The sequence below is a fragment of the Mesocricetus auratus genome, unplaced genomic scaffold (genome assembly GCF_017639785.1).
Source record: "Mesocricetus auratus isolate SY011 unplaced genomic scaffold, BCM_Maur_2.0 Super-Scaffold_100707, whole genome shotgun sequence".
Lineage (NCBI taxonomy): Eukaryota > Metazoa > Chordata > Mammalia > Rodentia > Cricetidae > Mesocricetus > Mesocricetus auratus.
In genome coordinates this window covers 7,925,119-7,936,556 of record NW_024429269.1, presented here as the reverse complement: position 1 = coordinate 7,936,556, position 11,438 = coordinate 7,925,119, and the positions used below count along the sequence as shown (strand labels likewise).

At 46.7% G+C, this 11,438-nt stretch overlaps 1 long non-coding RNA gene across 1 annotated transcript; it reads right to left on the bottom strand.

The window, feature by feature from the left end:
• Positions 1-3,208: 3,208 nt before the first annotated feature.
• On the bottom strand, positions 3,209-6,410 carry LOC110341867. The gene is made up of 3 exons (XR_002383868.2): positions 6,344-6,410; positions 5,921-6,264; positions 3,209-5,627 (listed from the first exon to the last, which is right to left on the bottom strand). It is a non-coding gene; the product is annotated as an uncharacterized LOC110341867 (long non-coding RNA).
• Between the last annotated feature and the right edge of the window lie 5,028 nt (positions 6,411-11,438).

Genomic DNA, 11,438 nt, shown 5'->3' with positions numbered 1-11,438 from the left:
AAGTTAGTATACAAAATTACAGGTTTTGCTATGATGTTTTATGCATACATTCCATTCTACTTTGCTCATCCAAGCACCTCCCCTTCATACTCCCCCTCCCCTCCTTTTCAGGCCTTTCCACCCCAAGCAAAGCCACAAGACTACTAAATTGAAAGGTAAGAATGGTGGCATGCACCTATAATTCCAGCACTCAGGAGGTTGAGGCAGGAGGATTACCCTGAATTAAAGGTCACTCTGAGCTATAGAATAAAACCTTGTCTCAAACAAACAAACAAACAAAAATGCATATATGTGCATATATACACATATATATATACATATACATATATATATATATAATTGAACTGGGTAGACCACATAATACAAGCTATTGTTTTAAGCACTGCAAGTGACAATGCTTCAGCATTGTTCTTTTTTTTTTAAGATTTTATTTATTATGTATACAGCACTTCATGTATGCCTGCAGGCCAGAAGAGGGCACCAGATCTCATCACAGATGGTTGTGAGCCACCATGTGGTTGCTGGGAATTGAACTCAGGACCTCTGGAAGAGCAGCCAGTGCTCTTAACCTCTGAGCCATCTCTCCAGCCCCCAGCATTGTTCTTATGGAAGAAATTTGGTCTGGAAATGACGCTGCAGCAGTACCAGGCTTATGACATTGTGCCATGAAGTTAATCCAAGGGACAAGGAAAGCTCACAGCTTGATGAAAGAACACTGAGGCTTAGTGTGAGCTGTGAAGTCTAAGTAATTCATGTAAAATATCTTGGGAGATCATTTTTGTACCTCACTGGGAAAAAAATGAAAAGCTGAGCTTAGGCTCCCTGTGACTTGGGACTCCAGGCTTCACTCCTGATAGCCAGCAGGAGAACATGGGCCCTGGTCCTGGTAGGCTGTGCTAAGGACTGCCACCCTTGGTCAGTGAGACTACAACCAGCAGATACACAGGCAAATGGATTCCAGACCGGGCTCTTTCTCTTTTGTATTTAAAAAGTGACTTTTTGGTTGATTTTATATGTGGGGGTGTTTGGTCTGCCTGTATGTCTGTGCAGTATATGCATGCCCAGCATCCACAGAGACCAGAAGAGCCTGTCTGATCCTTAGGACTGGAGTTATGGATGGTTGTGAGCCACCATATGGGTGCTGGGAATCAAAGCTGAGTCCTCTGGAAGAGGAGCCATCTCTCTAGCCCCGAGTTTCATTTTCTTGTTCTATAAAACGGGGCTGCAGTCTGAGCATTGCAGAGAAGAAAACGGGTGATTTATAGAAGAATGATCACAGTGCCTGAAGTTTCCCTGAAATTTGAGTCAAGCATGGTAATTTATGTCTCAAATCAAATCTTGTGCAGAGCGCTACATTAGATTTTAAATAATGATTTTAAAAAAAGCTGTAGGGTACCACACACCACACACACACACACACACACACACCCTCAACAGTGTTCAGCTCCCTTAATTTCCCCAGCCTGTACATGCAGGTGCTACCATTTGGCTTAAGAACCAGATTCCAGCAGCGCTCCCGTCCTCCCCTGCTCACTACATGGCACAGAGGGTACCATCTATCCCACATCCACTATCTATCATCCTATATATGTAACAGGATTCTCATTTGCAGAGTGAGGATGCTGTGATTGTGCCACTGTGAAGGGCTCGTGTGTGGGCGTGGACTGCTGACTGGAAGGCAGACATGTTAGTCAGCTTCAGCCAGTGCTAACAGTTTTCCAAAGTGGTGCTCCCATTTCTACACGATGCAGTGTGGGTGGCCCTTATCACCCTCAACACACATATGGCAGTCTCTTTTCTTTGGGTATGGCGTCTCTAGAGGGATACAACCAACAAGATGTAGACATACATTTTGCCCATTTATGTATAGACACACAGAGAGGTATTTACTTTAAGAGATTGGCTGGCACCATTGTGCAAGCTGTGAGCTCTGAGGATCTGTAATCTGCAAACAAGAGAACCAGCAAAGCTGGTGACGTGCTTCTGGTCTACACCCAAAGGCCTAAGGACAGGGAAGCTGCTGCCCTAAGTGCTGGCCCAAGTCAACAGACCCAAGCACTAGAAGGGCCAAGTCCGGGGCAGGCTCAGGTGAGCAGTCCAGCTGCCTGACTTCCTTCCACCCTCTTGTGGTTTTGTTGTCGTTGATTTGTCTTCACCAAAGTCACTCCACCTGGCGCACTTCTGTGCTAGCTCGGCCCTTGTTTGATTAGATGGTGCTCACTCCCTCACTCTAGGCAGAGACGAGCTCCTTTGTTCAGTCCACTATTCCAACACCAGTCCCTCCTGGAAACACCCTCACAGGCACACCCAGAAGGAACATTTTACCTGCTAACTGGGCATCCCTTAGCCTAGCAGGTTGATACATAAATTCTCTCTCACACATCGTGTGCCAGTGTGGTGCCTCAGTATGCATTTCATTTGCAATTTCCAGATGACTGACAGACCTACTGTACTTTCAATGTGACATTATGTCATTTGGATAAATTAAGACACTTGTAGACATAAACAATGCAGACCCAAACGTACGGAGCAACAACAGAAATGTAAATAAAATGTGAAAAAACACAGGCATAATGAATGCTTTAAATATTCGCACTGAGGAATTCAAATTAATTAACCTCAAATGATCAAAGATAAATAGAATCTTAAGGCATTTTAATATCATGCAAAATTACATATGATATTTGCACCACAAAGTTAAAAATGTGTAACTTTTCATATTTTTTGTCTTTCAAAAGATAAATTTTTCAACATTTGTAAACCTTAGTCAGAAACTTGATGATGAAGGACATTTCAAATAGTTTAGAAAGTAGATTTTAGAATCATCTAAAATCACCTCCTCCCAAATAGATGAATCATGTAAAGGCCCAATTTTCTATATTTAGAAAACAAAGTACATTCATTAAATGTTCCTGAGCAAACAGGAAGTCGAGGTTGAAAGCGTGCTCTTTAGCAAGCAAGCATAGCCAAGAGATGGGCTACAAAGATAGCTCAGAGGTTAAAACACCTGCTGCTCATGGAAAGAACCAGAGTCTGGTTCCCAGCACCCACACAGTGGCTCACACTTGCCTGTAAATCCAGCTCCAGGGTGTCTAATGCCCTCTTCTGACCTCTGTGGGTAGTCACACACACACACACACACACACACACACACACACACACACACACACACACACACACAAAACCCAAAAAACTAAGAGACCTCACAGCAGACCTACAGCATACACAAAAAGTTATATTTAGAGGAAATGGCTTTGAACACTGTATCTAATATGGAAAGAAAATTTAAAATACAAGTTAGAACTCATCTTAAGAAACTAGAAGGCAAAAATAACAACAACAAAAACCCAAAGGACGTAAGACAAGGGAATTAATTAAGGTAGGAGCTGACAACAGTGCAGTCCTTGGCTACTTCATTTTAAGATTAAGGTTGGAAAATGTCTGATTTCTAACCCCAAACCTGATGAGGAGTCTAAAACCCCTGAGTCTATAATGGTTGATTTCCTTTGTTATAAAATATCAATGGCAGTAATCATGACGATGACAATGAGGGGTCTTGTATATGGCCATGATGGAAGCTAAAAATGAGCATAGCTTTAGTTCAGTATGTAAGAGTCTCTGTGAAAACTATACATACTATATATGGTTGATTCCAGGGCTCTCAAACACACCAAAACCCAGAGATGCCCAAGTCCCTCATCCAAAATGGCTTCACATTTACATGGATCCCACTGACTCTTACACTTTACACCTTCTCTATGTAACTTAAAATTTGCAACCCAATGTAAGCTCTACGTAAATGGTTATTAGACCATATTGGTCAAGGAGTAATGACAGGTGTTTGTGAACATGCTTCAGTACAAACAGGACTCACATGTGTGTATGTATGTATGTATGTATGTATGTATGTATGTATGTATGTATATTCAATGTGTGATTGGTTGAATTCAAAGGTACAGAGCCTTTGTGTAACATGGGCCAACTGTGCTGAATATTTGTTAAGAATATTAATGACCCAAGTGTGTACACTGTTAGGGGGGGCAGTGAACCTGTTTGTCATGGAGGCCTTTATCCCACATGTGTAAATACTCTGGAGTTCCTTTATTGTGCCGGTAGCATACAGTATGAGAGCTTCCACAAGCCGAGCAGGGACAAATCATCTGACCTCATGTGCAGGCATTCCCAGCCTTTCTACCGCCTGTAGAAATTCAAGGATTGCTATAACTCATTTGTGTTCGAGAAATTGTTTGCGTGTGAAAGGTGACTAAACAAGAGCTGACCCACAGTCATTTCAGAAAACTAAAGTCTTCCAGCTCAGAGCACTCCCGCTCCTTGAAATCCGATAATGTTGACAGGTCACTTCCCCAGAGCCACATTTACCTGCTTGGCAAGTTCTTCCAAAAACAAAACACCAGACACCCCTTCCAGAATCCAGGCAGAGGTGATGTCAAAGCAGAACACGTCAAACAAGGAGGAAATAGTGGGTGTCCTCTGCTGCATAGGGTCCTGAGGATGGTTCGGTCACAGAAATGATCCTCCTGGGGCTGCTGTCCCTGAGTGAGGCCAGCAGCCGGGACAGACAAAAAGAGCACAGCTGGTATTCAGCGCAACAGCACCCAGGCACAGTGTGGCAGCTGGCAGGGCTCAGCCTTGGACAAGGACCCAGAAGGATGAAGTCATTTTCTGACCTGTGTCCCAGCCAGAAGTTTGAGTGCAAACAGGGTTTCCACGAACTTTCTGAATGTCATCGGTACCTCTCTTTCAACTCAGAGCCAGAACCCAGGCAGAGTGTGGGCAGTGGCCACTGGTATGTCACGGGCACTGCCTTGCAGACGGTTGCAGCCATTGGCACAACACTCAGGTACTAAAATGGGGACAAGAATGGGCTACTTCCCTATCCCGGGAAGCCTGCCTTCCTCTCCAAAATTGCTGACTTTTGTGCTAAAGCACACAGATTGTGTTACCAGAGTGGTTTTCCTAGAATTTCTCACCTGAGACTGTATCGAGAACTAAGACAGGTTCCGGACCTCCCTGGCCAACAGCCTCATCTCTGCGCTTTCCCAGTTGTGTGTGGAAAGGATAAAGTTGACGAACTGCAAAGGAAATGGCTGGGGCCGCCCTACCGAGACATCTGACACCTTATGCCTCTGTCCACCTGGGTCCAGAGCCCACTTGGCCTGCCAGGAAGACGTGAACTGAAGAAAGTGTTCCTCCCCATTGCATCAGGTGGGTGCCACCCACAGCCACCAGGATGGTACTGCAGCCGGCAATTCCTAAATCCTTTATGAACCGCCTCCAACCCGTCTTCTTCCAGCCATGTCACTTTAGCTTCACCTGCTTCACTAAGTGCACCTCTAGGGTCCCCCTTACCTCCTGTTTGGGGGGTTCTGGGGTGACGCCCAGATCGGCACCCCAGGGGAAGGTGCGTGAGTACATACATACATGCATACATATACACACAATCCAGACTTAGCAATGAGGTCCTTAGCAGTGTGAGGGTCCAGAGAGGAAACGATTGTGTTTACGATTTCTCCTGTCTCCTCACTGGTCCGGACAGTACAGCTACGTAGACAGTGTTCCTCACTGACAGCCACTGTGGAGCTCAGAAGGTTCCATAGGCAGGTCATCTGAGAGAACAGGTAGAGATGGATACTTTGGGGATAGGGGAGGGAAAAGCGGGCACAAATTAAATCAACGGTAGTCCCCCGAGGAGCTAATGTGGAAGACGTCCCTGGCACCCGGAGGACCAAGTGGGGATGACGAGGGGACAGAGGTGGCTGGCCTGGGGGTCCACCAGAGCTCCCGGGCTTGTTCTCTCTCCTCAACTCTGACCACCCAGCCTTGCCAGCGCACCTGCGCTCTCCCCAAGCCCAAGGAGTCGTTGGCCTCAGGCAGGGATTGGCTTTTTCCACTCACTCACCTCCCCTTGGCCTCTGGAGCCCCTCAGAGCTCTGCTCTAAAGGCAGTGCCGACAGGTGAACTGGAGACCAAGCCTGGTTCTGGAGGCTCTCAGGCTCGCCGGGCTCATGCTGATGCAACAACCGTTACTTCTTAATATTTAAATTCTGAATGACCAACACCTACATTCAAGGTTCTTATTGTTGTAACAGGGCAACATTTATGCAGATATGTATTGTTATATATGTATCTTATGTACACTTTCCATCCTTTTAATCCATCACAAGAGACATTGTGTCCTGGTTAGGGCTCCCCTGTAGACCATCTCCCCTTTCTCAGTGAGCACCAGTCTGCATGGACACAGTCCTGAAAAGAAGAGAGAGAGGATGAAAATGCACAGGGAAGTTACTTAAGGAGCTGCCCAGGCACAGCACAGGGTACCAACCTTGTGTATGCAATGTCCCACAGGCAGCACCTGGATCTCCCACGCCTCGCCACCGCACCAGATGCTGTCTTCTTCTGGCAGGAAAGGTCCACCCTCCCTTCTTCCGCTGTGGCGCCATGTCTCGCCACAGCCCTGCCCACCTCATTATTTATAAAGCGCATCTCCTGTTTTCCATAGAGGACTGTTCCGTGGAATTTCCTGTAGGGCTGTTTGGGGACTGAGAACCTTGGCCTTTGTTATTTCCTCTTCACCTTGCAGGAGGCTCCGGTTGCTGACTCTTTAAATCTTGCTATCTCCGGCTGCTCTTGAGTCTAGTCCTTAAGCATTTTATCCTGGCTCTGTAAGACCTCTTCATAGCTCCAGCACAGCTATTACCTCTGTGACGCTGTTACTTAGGATGTAGGGTACCAAGTGTTTGAGTAGCAAGAATGCTTCTGGTTTCTCCCATTTTGTAGTCACAGATCTTAGAAGACATTTGCCCACGGTTTCAAAGCAAGAGTCCAAATCACAATTGGTAATGGCTAAGCCATAGAGCTAGGAAAGTCAGGGTTTCAGATACAGAAACCTAGTAACTATGGTTCACTGAGGCTTTTCCCTCCACTACCTGAAGCTGTCACTCATCCTCCATTGCTTATAGCCTAGACTCCCTGCCCGTCAGTGTTCAGGTAAAAGTGGGCCTCAAGAGCCAGCATCACTCAGCACGGCCTGAAACCTGGCAAGCCATTCTTACCCCAGATGGCACCAAGAAAAGAGAGTGATGACCCAGCTGGGTACCTAAGACCCTTTTACGCTCACCTTGCTACAGATAGGATATGGAAGCCTGGGGTGGGGGTTTTCTCTCTATGAGCGCATTTCTCTCTCTGGCCACTAGATGGGGCTGAGGTCTGGAGGTGGAGGTGGGGGTAGTTCCTGTCCCCCTGGTGAGAGAGAAAGGATGTTTTAGTTAGTGGTTTGTTTAGAGGCTGATGGCTCAACCAGTGATTCAGATTCTAATCTTAAGAAATACAAATTTTTTTTAAAAAGTGTCCCTTAATTGTTTGGGTCGCCTGTCTGAAACCTGACTAGGCGCCATTTCCAATCTCAGGGATTGATTCTTTTATTCTACGGATAGAAATCCTTAGGATATCTTTTAGACTCATTGAGCTCACAGAAGAATAATTACAGGTTATGTACTTAGGCTACAGGTCGTAAAACTGTAACAGCAGACAAGCTCATCTGTGTCTGTGGCCCGATGGAGGGCCCTGCATAAGTGTCCATGCAGGAAAACGAAGTAAATGCTGCCCTAACTGTCCACAAAGAAGAATGTGTTAACTTCCCACTGCTGTAACAAATACGTGAAGTAATCAAAGGTTCAGTTTAGATCACAACCCCAATGCATGATTGGCCCAGGTGCTTTGGGTCTATAGCAAGGCAACACATCCTGGTAGCAGCACGTGACGGCAAACATGCTCACCTCACGCAGAAGTGAAAGTGAAAACGAGGAAGAGCCAGGGTCTTGCTTTCCTTGTGGACACGCCTTTAAGGAACCCCTCCCAGAACATCCCACATCTTAACCAGGTTCTGCCAACTTCAGTAGTGTCAAGCTACCAGCCAAACTCTGACACATGGGCTTCCCATGCACGCACACACCCCATGTGTGTGTATATATATATATTCAAAACCCCTTGAGGGACCCTCATGCTCTCTCTGTGCCGGGGAGCCTCCATTCTTGTCACACTGAAGAGCACATACTAGAGACCACGTGTCTAATCCCACAGGTCCAGGTCCAGACCATTAGCCAAGAAGAAAAAGTGCTGGTGGTGGGACCTCAGAGGTCCCCAAATGCACTTTGCAGTCACCGTGGATAGACACATGTCAAGTTTAACAGAATGAGCTTTTAGTTACTAGGTTTCCTGGGAATAATGAATTGCTAAGCTGCTCTGGGAGGCAGCCATGTGAGACACTAAAATCCCAGCCGGCCAGCAGAGGCCTTCCCAGGTCAGCAGCGGGAGACGAGCGGTCGTGTGAGGATCAGAATGCTGACAGCACTGCTCCTGACGCTATGACCCCCAGCACTTAGAAGTAAGCAAGCTTAGCTAGCTCCTTCCGCAGGGGCATTATTGCGACTGCACTCACATTCATCATTCAAAACGTTTGTGAAGGCAACAATGCCAGTGAAGAACAGGAGAGCCGCGCCCTGGCTTATCTCGCAGAGCCTCTGGGGATTAGCTTGTGTAAACCAGTCTCCATCAGCCCCGAGGCTGGGTGCTGTATATAGGCCTCGGGTTCTCGCACCCCACTGTGTGTGTGCTACGAAACGCCAGCTCGTGATCTGGTGCACCTGTACAGTGCTCGTCTCACTGGTGGGGATCCCGAGTGGCTCCTCCAGCCCCCTCCTGCTGTGCATCCGTCCTTTCTGTATCAGAACAACACCGTGTGTAGGTCACAGAAGCACCTGGGTTCAAATCCTGGCCCTCCCTTTTCTATGTCTGTTATCTTAGGCCGGGTCCCTTGCTTACCTTAGTAGGTGGCAGCTAGTAGTACCTATCTCACTGGACTGTGAGGGGAGCATGCTCTAGTGCAGGCCTTGGGCAGTGTCTGCACACTTTCAGCAATTATCCGCTCACTTCAACATTGCATGTGATGTGCAGCTGTGTGTCCCGCACGATGCTTGGCTTTCTCCGACCGTCAAAGAAAATCTCTAGGATCTCTCGCCCGGTATCAGCCCTCCTGCGCTGCTAACCACCACCACCTGACGTCTTTGGCTAACTCACCCCGCCTCCTCCAGCTCTCCTCTTGTGTTCAAGGGGGAAAGGAACGAACAGTCTCTGAATTACCTCCAACTTTAAATGCTCTGAAATTTTCTAACTTTAAGTCAAATGTTTTCTGCTATACACCATTCCAGCTGGCAGAGTTCTGATACCCAAGGCACCAAGCAGAATAAACTGGTAATTAGACAAATGATCTTCGCAAGGTTGACTTTGACCGTGGAAAGTTATTCTTAGGTGTTTGATATAAGAGGAGCTGTGAAGACAGTCTATATTAACATTATCCGGTCGAAGAATTTGGAAAGTATCCTAAGATGTTTTCCTGATGGAAGAAGCCAGCACCTTTGTCTGGGATCCCCTGAGACACCTTCCCTACCTTGCAGCAGGAGGATGGGACATTTTCAGCAAGTGATGGATACCAAAATAATCAAATAAAGGGAGTCAGTCACTTTTTGTCAGATGAATGGAGAAGGTAAAATTGGGAATGATGAAGAAAACAAGTGCCTGGAATGGCTTTGAGGTGAAATCCACTTGAATGACCTTTAGGACACATTTTGAGGTCTTTAGAATAAACTTAACCTTGAGTTTGTTACTCGATTTCCATGCAAGTCATAAATCTTCCTCCGCAGACATCCATAGCACTCTAGTCATCCTTGGTGTCACGTGATTACTTGTTCTGCTCTTTCTTTTCCTCTACAGTTTGAGCTCTGGGCTATCTGAAGTACTATAGCCCAGATTCTGCACAGTGCCAGCATATAGGAAAGAATCCATAGACACACAATGATCTTGCACAAGTACACAGGGTAGGCATCTTGAGAATGCTCACACTCTGATCTGAGAAGATATGGTGCTTGTCTTAGAGTTTCTGTTGCTATGATGAATGCCATGACCAAAATCAGCTTGGGGAGGGAAGGGTTTATTTCAGATTACAGTTCACATTACAGAGGGAAGGGTTTATTTCAGATTACACTTCACATCACAGTCCATCATCAAAGGAAATCAGAGCAGGGACCTGGAGGCAGGAGCTGCTGCAGAGGCCACGGAGGGGACCTGCTTACTGCCTTGCTCCTCATGGCTTACTCAGCCTGCTTTCTTGTGCAACCCAGGGCCATCACCCCAGGGCTGATGCCACCTACAGTGGACAAGGCCCTCCCATATCAATCTTTAATCAAGACAAGCCCCACAGACTTGCTATAGACCAATCCTGTGAAGGCACTTTCTCAGTTAAGAGTCCTTCGTCCCATATATGTCTAGGTTTGTGTTGGGTTGGCAAAAACCAACCAGCACTATACTTAAACCTGTTAATGATTTTTGTGTTCTGGTGACTTTGCTTCGAGAGAACAGTGAAGGGACAATGAGAAAGTTGCCATGAGTGGCTGACAAGATTCCCCTACGGAACTGGATAAGGGTTCAATTTCCCTGCAAATTCTTCAGGCAAAAGGGAGTGGCTTTCCTTATCTTACTGAACCTTCTAGCATCCTTAGGATGCTTCGTCATATGGGGAGGGTGTGTGTGGAGGTGCTTCTTCATCCAGCCATTTCCTTAGTCTCTGGCACCTTGTCATCTTGCTGCAGCCACTGATTCTTTGTGGAATTCTTGAATTCTCCCTTTCCACCTACAGCAGTGTCTCTTTGCTTCTAGTAATGTGTTTTTCTGCGGCACTCAATTGCATCAGTAAATCCAGCATCTTCTCAGAGTCCTGTGACCCGTGCTTGCCAGACGAGTGCTCAGAAGCATCCTCCAGGAACATCTGGTGATCTGGGGCACAGAAAATTCTGGGCCAGAGCAGGGAATTTGATTTATCTTGTTGGACCATGAACTCTGCATCCCCAGTCTCCTGCTATGATGTCCAGTGTAACTTGCTGCAGGCTGGCATACTTGCCTTTTTGATATTTCCAAACCACATGTATGTGTCAAAACTCTTTTCCCTCCTCTGATACCAGGACTCTAAACCGGACCTGCAAATGGTGGAGCGAGAGTGGGGTTTGTAGCCAGTGGATTCCCTTAGAAGACCAGGGAGGACAATGGAGATGGAGAGGAAGCCTGAGGTTAACACCAATGCCTTCTCTGGTTGCTCTGGATCTTGGCACACACTGTGGCCCCCAAGCTGCACTGTTGAATTTTCACTTCATAGACTTGGTGGCAAAAAGCTACAGAAGTAAAAACTTGGCAAGCTGCTTCTAGCACAGTAATGGTCACCCAGTAGGATGAGCTCCAACCCCCCCTGCTCCCCTACTGTGGCTCTTCACCCCTGCTCTATGGCTCCTCACTCCCATGCAGGGGTTAAGGAGCTGATAGTCCTAGGAAGGACAATATTTCAGTGATGCTTGGGTTTGTTGTTGCTTTCT